This window comes from Cibotium barometz, chromosome 18 (assembly GCF_041138505.1).
Source record: "Cibotium barometz isolate CiBa-2024 chromosome 18, ASM4113850v1, whole genome shotgun sequence".
Lineage (NCBI taxonomy): Eukaryota > Viridiplantae > Streptophyta > Polypodiopsida > Cyatheales > Cibotiaceae > Cibotium > Cibotium barometz.
Genome location: NC_141063.1, coordinates 14,374,176 through 14,388,140, shown reverse-complemented (window position 1 = coordinate 14,388,140; position 13,965 = coordinate 14,374,176). Strand labels below are relative to the sequence as shown.

At 43.4% G+C, this 13,965-nt stretch overlaps 1 protein-coding gene across 2 annotated transcripts in view; it reads left to right on the top strand.

Annotated features, from left to right (window-relative positions):
• LOC147628976 (2-C-methyl-D-erythritol 4-phosphate cytidylyltransferase, chloroplastic-like) overlaps positions 1-13,965 on the top strand; it is a 39,532-nt gene that overhangs the window by 9,066 nt on the left and 16,501 nt on the right. The window lies entirely within an intron of this gene.

The following is a 13,965-nucleotide window of genomic DNA, read 5'->3' as shown; positions in this document are numbered from 1 at the left end:
GCAGCCCAGATGCAGGCTTTGCAGAACTCCATCGCTCTATTGACCACTACCCTCTCTACTTTTTCGGGAATGGATACCTTGGCTTCTGCTTTAGGCCCCAATATTACTCCGGAACCGTTTGGGGGCGAGCAAAAGCAGCGAACCAAGGAGATCGTGGACACTTGGCTACACAAGTGGCAAGTTCACTTTCAATTTCATCCATATGATGATGGAAAGAAGATACAGTTAGCAGCAGGTTTCCTGTCCGGCAAAGCTTTGCTTTGGTGGAAGGAACTGAACCCAAAGCCAACGACTTGGGCACAATTCGAAGACAGTTTCAAGAAAGAATTCCTCAAAAAAGAGGATGATTATGATGTTGTTGCCCGGTTTTCAGCTTTGACCATGACCTCGCAGCACCTCACTTATGAGGTCTATCTCCAGAAATTTCGTGACTTGCAGATGAAGGCTACAAAGATGGATCCCACTACTCTGCTGGGGTTTTTCGTAGCTGGTTTACCCGACTCGTACCGATTACAGGTTAAAAATAACAAATGTAAAACTTTGGACGAGGCCATTCATTCAGCTCGTATCTATGATGATACGATGGTCTCTTCCAAGTCAAAACCCGTTACCGAGCAGGGGAACAAGCATAAAAGAAAGTTCTCCGCACCTATGGCTAACATGAATGAAGGCAAGTCTTCGGACCAACCTTCGAAGAATACAAGTTCGACTCCAGCGAAGAAAAAACGACTCCTTAGGGCTTTGAAGCTCAAGAAGGAAGGACGTTGTTTTATCTGTGAAGAAAAAGGACACATGCGTAATGAGTGCCCGAAGAAAAAGGGTACCAAGTCAAACGCAGGACCCAAGCCAAAGGCAGCTAACCAGTTGTCTTTGACAGGTACGTCAATTACTGTAATTTCTCACCCTAGTACTTGTTCTGATTGTCTGTTCAATTCTAAGGTATTTGGCATGCATGATCTTCTCCGAGTTTATGGAGAAGTGAATGGCCATAAAATTCACATTCTTTTAGACCCTGGCAGTTCGCATAACTTTGTTAACTACAAACTTGTGCAGAAATTGAGTCTTGACACGACACTCAGCGACCATACCTATGAAGTACGTCTACCTGCGGGCAGACAAGTTTGGGATCGCAAGGTCGAGATGCTTCCAATCCAGATTCAGGACTACAAAGATACTCTGGAATGCTATGTCATGCATCTGGAAAATGTAGACTTGTTATTAGGGATTGAGTGGTTTAAGACTCTTGATGTCCAGATAGATTGGTCTAGTCATATTTTTTCTTTTCAGCATAGGGACACCAAGTATAGTATTTTAGGTGATTGTATCCATCCCTCTCAGGGACCTCTTGTAAATACAATTGATTTTGGAAATATAATGAATTCTTCTTTGTACACCGCTTTCCATTGTGTATTGATTCCACTTTCTTCTTTTCTCATCCCTTCATTGGATGTGAATGAATTAAGTGTGTTTGAAAGCAAAGAATTACAGAAGATACTTGATTCGTTTCAAGATGTATTTCCTAAGGAACTGCCATCGGGTTTACCACCTGAGCGGGCAGTAGATCATCGTATTGACTTGATCCCTGGTGCTCATCCTGTGAGTATTCCACCTTATAGGATGAGCCAAGCTGAGGACGATGAGTTGGCTAAACAACTCGAAGATTACTTGAGGATGGGCCAGATCCGTCCAAGTAAATCACCTTGGGGTGCACCTGTGTTGCTTAGGAGAAAGAAGGACAATACTTGGAGAATGTGTATAGATTACAAAAGATTGAACAAGTTGACAATTAAGAACCGTTATCCTCTCCCTAGATCAGATGACCTAATTGACCGGTTAGCAGGAGCGAAATATTTCACGAAGATAGATTTACGTACTGGCTATCACCAGATACGTATTCATGAAAGGCATGTCGAAAGAACCGCCTTTCGGACTAGGTATGGCCATTACGAGTTTCTCGTTTTACCTTTTGGGTTAACCAATGCTCCAGCCACTTTCCAACAAATGATGAACGATCTTTTTCGTGAACATTTGGGGAAATTTGTGGTGGTGTTCCTGGATGATATTTTGATTTATAGTCGTACTCTTGAGGATCATGTCAGACACCTCACGATTGTCTTATCTATTTTAAGACAGAATCGACTATATGCTAAATTGAGTAAATGTGAGTTCTTTATGACCGACATCATTTACTTGGGACACAAGATCACTAGAGATGGATTGAGCATTGACTATGACCGAGTTCAGAAGGTTTTGGACTGGCCCATACCACGAACAGTGAAACAACTTCGTTCTTTTCTCGGTTTTGTTGTTTTTCTTAGGAAATCTGTACGGGAGTACTCTCAGCTCACACTACCGATGACCGACTTATTGAAAGGTCGTGGACGTAAGTCCAATCAGCCTATCACTTGGAATAACGATTTGGATATGGCCTTCAGACTTTTGAAAGATAAAGTCAAGGAAGCACCTATCTTAGCATTGCCTGATCCTAGTCGGCCTTATGTTCTTGAAACTGATGCCAGTGACTATGCTATCGGGGCTGCTTTATTTCAAGATGGTAGACCGGTTGCTTTTGAAAGTAAAAAGCTAGACGACACTCAATCTCGTTGGCCAACCCTTGAGAAGGAGCTTTATGCTGTGATTCATGCTCTCAAGGTTTGGAGACATTATTTATATGGCTCCAAGTTTGTGGTATTGACTGATCATCAGTCAATCAAGTATGTGTGTGATGCGGATGATTTGAGAGGCAGGAAAGCTCGTTGGGCAGAATTAATGCAAGATTTTGATTTTGAGATCCGTTATCGGAAAGGGTCCATGAATAATATTGCAGATGCGCTTAGTCGGATTAGAGAGGTGAATTCTTTGTCATTCACCGAGATTTCTACTGACTTATTTCAGTCATTGAGAGGGCTTTGCAGGACTGATAGTTATTTTGGTCCATTTTGGCAGAGGATCCAGGACGGGAGCTCATTGATTGACCAAGACTCGGTGACTGAGCAGTCTACCATTCAGGCTGCAGGAGGTCAGTGGATGATTCGGAATGGTTTACTATTCCGTAATGACAAAATTTGTGTACCACAGATCCCGGACATTAGGTCCAAGATTCTGAGGGAGTGTCACGACGCCCCTTCTGCTGGACACCCTGGGGTACACAGGACACTATCATTAGTGAAACACACTTTTTATTGGCCGAAGATGAAAGGGTATGTAGAAGATTATGTTCTCAAGTGTCAGATTTGTCAGGCAAATAAAGCTGAACGCTTTAGACAGGCTGGGTTGTTGCATCCTTTGCAAATCCCAGGTAATAAATGGGAAAGTATTTCCATGGATTTTATTACCGGATTGCCAAGAACACATCAAGGCCATGATTCTATTTGGGTTGTGGTAGATCGCTTGACAAAAATGGCTAGATTTTTACCGACCCGGAAGAATATTACAGCTACGCAATTAGCTCGGCAGTTTATCGAGCAATTGTTTAGACTGTACGGATTACCGCAGGACATAGTCAGTGATAGGGACTCTAAGTTTACGAGTGACTTTTGGAAACTTGTTTTCGAGAAGTTGGAAACAACTTTGAATTTGAGTTCCTCAGATCATCCTCAATCTGATGGCCAGACTGAAAGAGTGAATCAGATTTTGGAGGATATGCTTCGAGCATATGTATCCAAAAGACAAAGTTCATGGGAGGATTATCTTCCTATGTTAGAATTTGCCTACAACAGTACTAAGCATACGAGTACAGGGTTTAGTCCTTTCATGCTTATGTACGGTTTTCAACCAAGATCACCTGTTACAGTAGGATTCTCAGGACTTCAGCATGATGCAGCACGTAATTTTTTGCAAGATATGCTGGAAATGTTACAAGTTGCGAAGGAATCTATTAGAAGTGCTCAAGACCGAGACAGGTTTTATTCTAATAGACATCGTTCACCTAGAGAGTTCTCTGAAGGAACGATGGTGTATTTGCGAGTTCCGAAAGATTCCGAGACTTTACGGACAGGTAGATCTCCGAAATTATCCCCTAGATACTGTGGACCATTTCGTGTTACACGACGGATTGGTTCAGTTGCATATGAATTGGATTTACCTTCTCATGTGAAAGTTCATCCTGTATTTCATGTCAGTAGACTTAAGGAAGTACTGGGTGGAGCAGATCAGTTAGTTACTCCTCAAGAAAGATTATAGATGTCCAGGACATGACATTTGTTCCTCACGAACCTGAAAAGATTCTTGGATTTCGTGAACGAAGATTGCGTCATACGCTTATCACGGAATACAAGATCAAGTGGAAGGATCGTGTTGAGGAGGACGCTACATGGGAAACATTGGCTTCTCTTCAGAGAGATTACCCTGGCTTTTTAGTGAGCTCAGGAGTGAGCTCTTAGAGGAAGGGGAGTATGTCATGTGCACAGTGGGTATCTACCGTGTGCTATACGCATGCAAGACTAGTTTCGAGGCTTGGGGAAGCTTGGAACTAGGCAGGCTGATTGACGAGCTGAGTTAGGGATATACTAACGGGCGGGCACCCAAGTATGGACGGGCGGGCGGCCAAGTGTGGACGCCCGATGACCGGCCAAGAGCCTATAAAAGGGTGGCCAAGGTTAGTTATTGTATTATAGAGAGTCTCGCGAGTTTGTGAGAGCTCTATGGTCTTGGAGCCTGGATCTAGTGCAGACGTGCACCTGCTTTATGCAGCCGAGGCCGGCAGCGATCTCGAGGCCCGCGAGGGTAGCTTCGTGGCGGTATGGGACGTCACGAGGAGGAGATTGGTCGGTACGTCAACCTAGTTAGCTCAGCTCGTGGCTCGGTGGGGACAGCCAAGACTGTGGGCTCGCCCACGGCTGTCATGGTTGGGAGGTGAGTCAGGCCTGCACCCCCTTTGTTGTTTGTTGTTCGTTTGTTTGCAGGATTCGAGTTTCGAACCAAGATCGATCACGAGGGGATCCGTGGGGATTTGACAGTTCTGCAAAGCTTGCATCTGGGCTGTGATTTGTGCCTGACGTTCCGTCGAAGAAGCTTCGAGAGCTACTTTGATGGAAATCTGATTTTGACACAAAATCGTCAAAAAGATCGTTGGTACCTTCCGTAGCAGGCAAGCCTTCGCGTTCCACGAGGGGTTCCAACTCTGATTCTTGGGTCGACATCGTGAAGAGGGTATGTAGAGAGAAAATTCGATCTTTGCACAACAAAAGTGCGAGCGAACTTGAGAGCTTGAGAGCTTGAAAACTTGAGAACTTGAGAGATGTGTGGCAAGAAGCCCACTTGAGGGGTTTATGAAGGTTTCACAAAAGCCAAAAAATCTTCAAAAGCTAGGCTTAGCTTTTGTGTTTTTTTTTCTTGAATAAATATATATATGTATATATATATATATATATATATATATATATATATATGAATATATATATATATATATATATATATATATATATATATTCATATATATATATATTCATATATATATATATTCATATATATATATATATATATATATATATGAATATATATATGAATATATATATATATATATATATATATATTCATATATATATATATATATATGAATATATATATATATATATATATATATATATATATATTCATATATATATATATATATATTCTAAAGTCTTAAAAAAATTAAACACCTTTAAACTTTGGAGGAGGGTCTTTTTTCACTTAGAAAATTTTAAACTCTAAAAAAAACGAAAGCTAAAAACGTAAGCTTTCCTTTGTTTTTTTTTTTTCTTCTCCTCCTCTTGGATTAACCCGCCGGCGTGCTGTCTGCAAGCGTCACCTTTGCCGTCAGCTTTACTGCCGTCGTCGCCTGTGATTGGAGTCCATGACTGTGTGCGCCAGCTGTTACTTACGCTGGGCCGCCTGCCAACGTAGAGTTGGCCGCCTACATGGGCGTGGCTGGGCGCTGGCCTGCTTGGCTTGGGCCGCTTGCGCTAGGCTGCGTAGGCCTGGCTGGGGCGCCTGCGTAGGCCTGGGCTGGCCTGGGCGCTGCCCGCTTGGCCTAGGCGCCGCCTGGGCTGGCTGCGCTAGCCTGGCCACAATGCCACGTGGCCTGGGCACCCGCCATGCCCGGCCTAGGCACCTTCAGCCCGCCAATAACTACTGCCTGCAATACTCGCCAGCGCCAGCGCACAAACCTGCCAGCGTGAACAACACGTCTCTTGCTCTCTCTCTCTCTCGCTCGTTCATCAAAAGCAAACGTGCTTTTTCTCTCTCTTTTTTTTTCTGTTTTCTCTCCCTGCAGTTCATGTGTATGCACAACAAAACAGGCCTCTTCTTTGCAAAAGCAATCAACCCTACCAAAACTACCATCTCCCATCAACATGGGTTTCTTTGATGAAGAAAAAACACATACCAAATCTGAAAACTACAGTATGCACAGAAAAAACAGCAAGTTTTTTAACACATACCGTTCTTCGACCTCTTCTTCTCTACCTACCGACTTGCTCGTTCACGAGGTATGCTCTGATACCACTGGGAAATCCCCACGGATCCCCTCGTGATCGATCTTGGTTCAAAACTCGAATCCTGCAAACAAACAAACAACAAACAACAAAGGGGGTGCAGGCCTGGCTCACCTCCCAACCATGACAGCCGTGGGCAAGCCCACAGTCTTGGCTGTTCCCACCGAGCCACGAGCTGAGCTAACTAGGTTGACGTACCGACCAATCTCCTCCTCGCGACGTCCCATACCGCCACGAAGCTGCCCTCGCGGGCCTCGAGTTTGCTGCCGGCCTTGGCTGCATAAAGCAGGTGCACGTCTGCACTAGATCCAGGCTCCAAGACCATAGAGCTCTCACAAACTCGCGAGACTCTCTATCCTGCAATAACTAACCTTGGCCACCCTTTTATAGGCTCTTGGCCGGTCATTGGGCGTCCACACTTGGCCGCCCGCCCGTCCATACTTGGGTGCCCGCCCGTTAGTATTTCCCTAACTCAGCTCGTCAATCAGCCTGCCTAGCTCCAAGCTTCCCCAAGCCTCGAAACTAGTCTTGCATGCGTATAGCACACGGTAGATACCCACTGTGCACACGACACTTGTAGTATGCACAGCAACTTCAAAACTCCTCTCATGCACATGAACACACACAGTCAACTTGAAACTTTTTCTCTTGGATATGTGCATAAAAAAAACAATAAAATCTTTCCAAAAACTTATGGAACAAGGCCAAAGCCTTCTCTCTCTTTCTATCTCCCACACCAAAGCCAGCGGCTTTCACGTCCGGCTCACCAAAAATGTGAGGGCTCTTTTGTTTGGGACAAAGCACCAAGGGAGGAAGGAGGGAGTCTCAATTGATAAAAATCTGGAAACCTCAAGACTCCTTGAATTATGAGAGGAGGACAACCCTTATTTATACAAAACCTTGGCTCTAAACAAGGCAAAAAGAAAACTCTTGAAATGTGACCATCTATTAATGTGCACACCTCTAAATATGCCATAATCATGAGGTGGTCTTCACCGGTCTACAGTGTTTCTTGATCTCTCCCCTTTTAGGCCAATGTGGCATGGTGGGTTATTATCCAGCCCCGACAGCGTGGTGGATTGGGCATCATTGATCCAGCTATTGAGAAGAGAACCTTTCTGGGCAAGCTGGTTGTTTTTGCATGCAACACTTGTCAGCATCAAAGTGTCCGTAAATAGAGCAATTAGGATCTTTCTAATTCATCACTTATTGAGTAATATCATGAAATCATCCAACCAAAATGTCACATGCATGCCTGTGCCATGGCTAATCCTGAGCATGAACATCATAATCCCTGATTAGGACATCAAATAGGACAGCATTTAGGTCTTCATCAGTATCATCAGTACTATCAATAGCAGTAGCATCATTACCATTAGCATCAGTACTAGCATCATCAGCATCAGTATCATCATCATCATCATCAACATCATCACCCATCAGGAGCATCATAAGCATTGAAGAGCATAGCCCTGCCGGCAGCCTGTAGACACCCAGCCGGCAGCTAGTAGGTACCCCGGCAGCACGCGGCAAGGCAACAGGTTGAAGGACAACAAAGTGGGCAAAGCATTGTATGAAGTGTAGCATTTATCAGTATTATTTCATGAATATTTGTCCAAGGGGCTCGCAGACCAGCATCTTCCACATATATATAAGCAAATGCATCATTTGCAGCATTCACCTCAAGTCATTCATCATTAGTAGAAGTAGCATTAAGTAGAAGTCATGTAGAAAGGGGCCAGAGGTCATGTATTTTGCAGTAGAAGTATTCGTAATTTGGGGATCTTGTCACACAAATGCTCACACCGTCTTCTGTATCCTGAGTTTCACGAGTTTAGCAATCCACTTTAAGACTTCAAACTTTAAGAGATTTGAGAGAGAGAGAGAGAGAGAGATGGAAACTGTACATCGTATGGGGTCCTGAATTACCCACTGAAGGGCCCCCTTTCCCGTTACTAGAATAGTATTTGCTTTATTTCTTTGAAAAGACTGACGGTGGACTGATGATAAGCCAAACGCAAGATCTCGGAAGACCAAGAGTCGGGCTGAGCTGTACACGGCTGTAGGAGCACCAATGATGACCAATCTTGAGCCTATGCACTCTTCCCAATGGATGTAGGAAGGCTGCAAATCTGAGGCTGAGAGAAGGGGCTGATTGGGACTGTTCTAGACTATGTATGAATGTTGAAAATGAGTATGAATGCTGAGTTTTACCTTCACCGAGTGGCTGTAGCAAAACGATGCATGTGAGGTGCTGAAAACTGTATATATGCTGAAAGCGCAAAGGGGACTGAATGCTGAATGCTGTAGATGCTGCGTTTTACTGCATAGAGGCTGAATTGCTCAAGCGTTGATGCTCCTATATGTTGCTGAGGAAAACGCTGAGGTATGAGGTGCTGAATTCTGCAATCGCTTTATGCTCCTTGTGCTGAAGGTTCTAGGTGATGAGGTCTTCAATGCTGATTATGATCTGAATGAATAAATGGATGATATGTTGAGCTATTTATATGGACATGGGGTGCTGGTCAGCTGGCTACAGGGCTGGCTGACTGCACTTGTTCAAGAAAAGTATATAAATGATGTGAAAAATGCCCAATAAATGCTGTAAATTATGGGAATAGTACTAGATAAATTTTGATGGCTGCTAGATGATATTTGAAGACTTCTGCAATGGTCTAGATGACCTACATACCTATGGGATGAATGCTATGCATAAATGCACACATGTCTTGATGCAAACTCTAAGGCTTCTACTGACTTTACATGCATGAATGCATCTCTTCAAGTGGGTTAAGGGACTTGGACTGACTGACTGACTGACTGTGTTAAGACTGAGAATGACCTACGTAGCTCGTGCCTGACTTCCTGGATTGAGGATTACAATGGGGTCACGACGTACGACAATTATCATCCTAAAAAGGTACTAATAATGTACAATTTTGCACTGATGATGATGAGCCATCTTGTCACCATGCACTACAGTGCAGAGTGCATGTGACAGGTTAGCCTTTGGGACTGACCAAGGGCCTAAGCCATGTACAAGCATTACAATCACCTTTTCCTACCATATTGATAAAGAAAACTATGACACCAACTATCTCCCTCTTCTTCTATCTTCTCTGTCTTAATCATGCTTAATCAGCATCTTGTTCTTAATCAAGCTTAGGGCTGTGGATCAGGATAGCAAGGCTTATGCGCATATAACATTGGTATCAAAGCATTGAGGTTAACCACTAACCATAGTCCCAAGGAGGTGCACAGATCTATATGAAGAATGCAGCAAGGTAGTAGATGGAGTGGTCTGCAACATGCGAAGCTAGAGAAAAGCATTCCTTGAGGGTATGTACTTAGAACTAGTACATCATTAAGCTCTCAGATTAGTTCCAAAGGCCTCACAATAGGGATGTTCAGTTTCGGCAAGTGACCCCCCGCTGTGTGAAGGGAAAGGGATAGCAAGCAGGGTACAATAGTGGAACAGATGCTTAGTTCTTCAGCAAGACTTGGAAGTGGAGTTCAGAAGTGGAAGGTGCTCAACAAAAAGAGTCAAAGTTAAGAGTAGAAGTGTCGAAGATAGTAGTCTAGGGAGGACAGTCGACACAGTGTCCACCCCATCATCAAGTTTAGTAGGAGGGGATGTCAGATGCACGCTCGTGCCATGGCTAATCCTTAGCATGAACATCATAATCCTTGATTAGGACATAAGATAGGACAACACTTAGGTCTTCATCACATTGTGATGGTCCCCATGGATGTTGACACAATGTGAGTTCTGCCCAACGCTCTAAATGTCAAAGATCAGTACCATAAGTAGTAGCATCATTAGCATTAGCACTAGCATTAGCATTAGCATTAGCATCAGTATCAGCATCAGTACCACCATCATCATCATCATCACCATCAGCAACATCAGAAGCATTGGAGGGCATGGGAGTCCTGATGGCAACTTGTAGACACCCAGTTGGCAGCTAGCAAGCGGCCAGGCAAAAGGTTGAAGGACAACAAAGTGGGCAAAGCATTGTATGAGGCGTAGCATTTATCAGTATTATTTCATGAATATTTATCCAAGGGGCTGGCCGGCACATATATGTATAAGCAAAGGCATCATTTGCAGCATTCACATCAAGTCATTCATCATTAGTAGAGGTAGCATTAAGTAGAAGTCATCTAGAAAGGGGCTAGAGGTCACTCTTTGGGCGTGACCAAGGGCCTAAGCCATATACAAGCATTACAGTCACCTTTTTGTACTATATTAATACAAAAAACCGTGACACCAACTCTCTCTCTCCTCTGTCTTAATCATGTTTAATCAACATCTTGTTCTTAATCAAGCTTAGGGCTGTGGATCCGTACAGCAAGGCTTCCCCGCATGCAACATCAAAATTTGCACTCTCTTTCAAGTTTGGTATATGAGAGAGAGGTCACATTGTACGACTCCTACTCAAGTAGCACATTTTCTTACAATGATCTTCTTTGCTACAAGGTTGTGGTAATATTTGGACCTAGATCATAAAATATTTGCAGTCAAGCTTTGCTAGTTGAGTGTCTATAGCAGTCACATGTATCAGCTCCAACACTCCGATGCTAGGGCTGCAAGTTAGAGCTAGGATTTTGTAGAGAAATCAACCCATTTCATGAGCCCTAATCTATAAAGGGACATAAGATGTTATGAGTTTGAGGCGGGCACCTAGATGGGGCAATAGTAGGATGTGTACCCAACTGGCACAGGTATGAATTTGATGTAAAACACAAATCAACTCAACTAACACAAAGTAATGCAACAAAGGAAAAATAATGCAAGTTAGCGTATTTCTTAGAGATCTGTAAAAGAACCCCTCCTTTCTTGTTGCATGTGCGGAAGCCTTGCTTTACTAATCCACAACCCTAAGCTTGATTAAGAACAAGATGTTGATTAAACATGATAAAGATAGAGGAGAGAAGAGAGCGAGAGAGAGTTGGTGTCAAGGTTTTCTTGTATTATATGGTACAAAAAGGTGACTGAATGATTGTACATCTTCAAAGGCCCATTGGTCTACCCCAAAGGGTGACCTCTGGCCTTGTACATGCTTTCTTCTACTTGCTACTTCTTCAAATGATGAATGATGGAAATGATGACTTGATGCTTATATATATACTAAGGTTGTTGGTTGGTCCACATCCCTGATGTTGGCTAGTTCTTGGACAAAGATATTCATAAAATGCTGCACTGACTTTAATGCTTGCCCATGTGTTGGCCGACTGCTGTAGACTAGCTGCCTGCTGTGCTGCCGACTACTATTGTGGCTGTTGTCGACTGGGTACTCATACCCCTCCATGATGATGCTGATGCTGATGATAATGATGATGATGATGATGATGATGATGATGATGATGATATCCTAAATGTTTTCCTAACTGCTGTCCTAATCAGGGATTATGCTGTCCATGCTGAGGATTATGGCATGGCATAGGTGTGCACATGACATCCCCTCATGCTAAATATTGCATGCATGGAAGCCTTGTTGCACTGATCCACAACCCTAAGCTTTAGGAACAAGATGCTAAATAAACATGATTAAGACAGAGGAGAGAGAAGAAAAGAGAGATTGGTGTCAGGGTTTTCTGTATTTAATATTTGTAAAGAAAGGTGGCATAAATGCTTGTACATGCATAGGCCTTGGTCAGCCCCAAAGGGGTGAGCTTCTGGCCCCTTTCTACATGATGGATGATGACTTCTACTACAAAATGCTGAATGGACTTGATAAATGAATGATATATGACTCTTATGCTTATATATGTGCTTGGGATGCAGGTCGGCCAGCTACAAGAGCTGCCGGCCTGTTTGTGGGACAAATATTCATGATGATTTTCTGTAAATACGGCACTTTGCTTACTGCCTTGCCCACGCCTGCTGCCATGCACTTTGGTACCTAGCCGCTTATTGCTTGAGCCTCCTGTTGGCTGCCGACTGCACACAACAAGCTACTGATAGGGTACTAAGCCCCTTATTATACTGGTTATGATGCTAATGATGTGATTCTGATGATGATGTGGTTGCTGATGATGAGGATGATGCTAGTGTTGATGATGCTCTAAATGCTGACTTAATTGATGATTAAATCATGGATTAATGATGTTTATACTAAATATTAGCCATGGCACGGGCATGCATGTGACACTAAACTTGATGATGGGGTGGACACTTTGTCATCCTTCCTCCCTGGACTATGAACTTTGACCTTCTACTTTGACTTTGACACTTTCTCTGAACACCTTCCACTTCTGATCTCCACTTCCAAGTCTTGCCGAAGAACTGAGCATTTGCTCCACTGTTGTCCCCATGCTTGCTATCCCTTTCCCTTAACGCAGCGGCGGGTTTCTTGCTGGAATTGATCATGCTTGTTGCTAGGCCTTTGGAATTGATCTGAGAGCTTAACGATGTACTGGTTCTGAGTACATACTCCCGGAGAATGCTTTCCTCTAGCTTCGCAAACCACTCCATCTGCCACCCTGGCTGCATTCTTCTGATGGATTTGTGCACCCCCTTCGGACTATGATTAGTGGCTGAGCTTGAATGCTTTGATAACAACGTTGCATGCATGGAAGCCTTGCTTTACGAATCCACAGCCCTAAGGCTGATTAAGAACAAGATGTTGATTAAACATGATTAAGACAAAGGAGAGAAGAGACAGAGAGAGTTGGTGTTAGGGTTTTCTTGTATTATATGGTACAAAAAGGTGACTGAATGATTGTACATCTTCAAAGGCCCTTTGTCTACCCCAAAGGGTGACCTCTGGCCTTCTACATGCTTTCTTCTAACTTCTACTTCTTGAAATGATGAATGATGATTGAATGAATGATGCAAATGATGCCTTGCTGCTTATATATATGCTGAGGTTGCTGGTCAGTCCACATCCCTGCTGTCGGCTAGTTCTTGGACAAAGATATTCATAAAATGCTATATAAAATGTTGCGCTGACTTTAATGCTTGCCCATGTGTTGGCTGATTGCTGTAGACTAGTCGCCTGCTTGCCTAGGTGCCCTGTTGGCTGCCAACTGCTGTTGTGGCTGCCGACTGGGAACTCATGCCCCTCTATGATGATGATGATGATGATGATGATGATGATGATGATGATGATGATGATGATGATGATGATGCTGCTGCTGCTGATGATGATGATACTGATGATGTCCTAATCAGGGATTATGCTGATGATGCTAAGGATTATGCCATGGCATGGTTGTGCACGTGACATTTCCCCATTATATACATCTTCCACAAGTCTTTTAGAGCAGGCAGTCAAGGAGTCTTAAATAGCATCATGTTTAGGCTGAACTCCAGCAATTAACATAGGTCAGTCTAGGCTTCCTAGTCAAGAGATTTCAGCAGGTGAGAGAGGTTGTTTGTGATTTTGTAGCGGGATCCAATGGATATTACCTAGTTATTACTTTTAAGGATCTTTCTTGTTTGTTTTTACATTGAAAAACCATTTGGTATCTATGGTTTCATAAA